This window comes from Cinclus cinclus, chromosome 16, assembly GCF_963662255.1.
Source record: "Cinclus cinclus chromosome 16, bCinCin1.1, whole genome shotgun sequence".
In the NCBI taxonomy this organism is placed as follows: domain Eukaryota; kingdom Metazoa; phylum Chordata; class Aves; order Passeriformes; family Cinclidae; genus Cinclus; species Cinclus cinclus.
The window spans coordinates 15,118,765-15,119,027 of record NC_085061.1 but is presented as its reverse complement, the minus strand read 5'-3'; positions in this window follow the sequence as shown (position 1 = coordinate 15,119,027).

The window sequence follows — 263 nt, the reverse complement described above, 5'->3', positions numbered from 1 at the left end:
TGCCTGGCCCATAATTTTTTTCAAGTGAAGCATTTTTTCTCTGTTATGTTCCTAACAGTGGATTTTTATTGACTTTGCAAATAAAATTATAAAAAAATGTACAACTCTTGTCAGTTATATAGAACAGTGTAGCTTCAGCTGTCTATTTGGAGCTTCACCCAGAGGTGCTCGCTGTCAGGACCTGTCCTGAGCCTTTCACAGCAGCTGATCTGTTCCCAGGTGTGATGTGGGCACAGCACAGGGGTGTGGGGTCAGGAACTGCT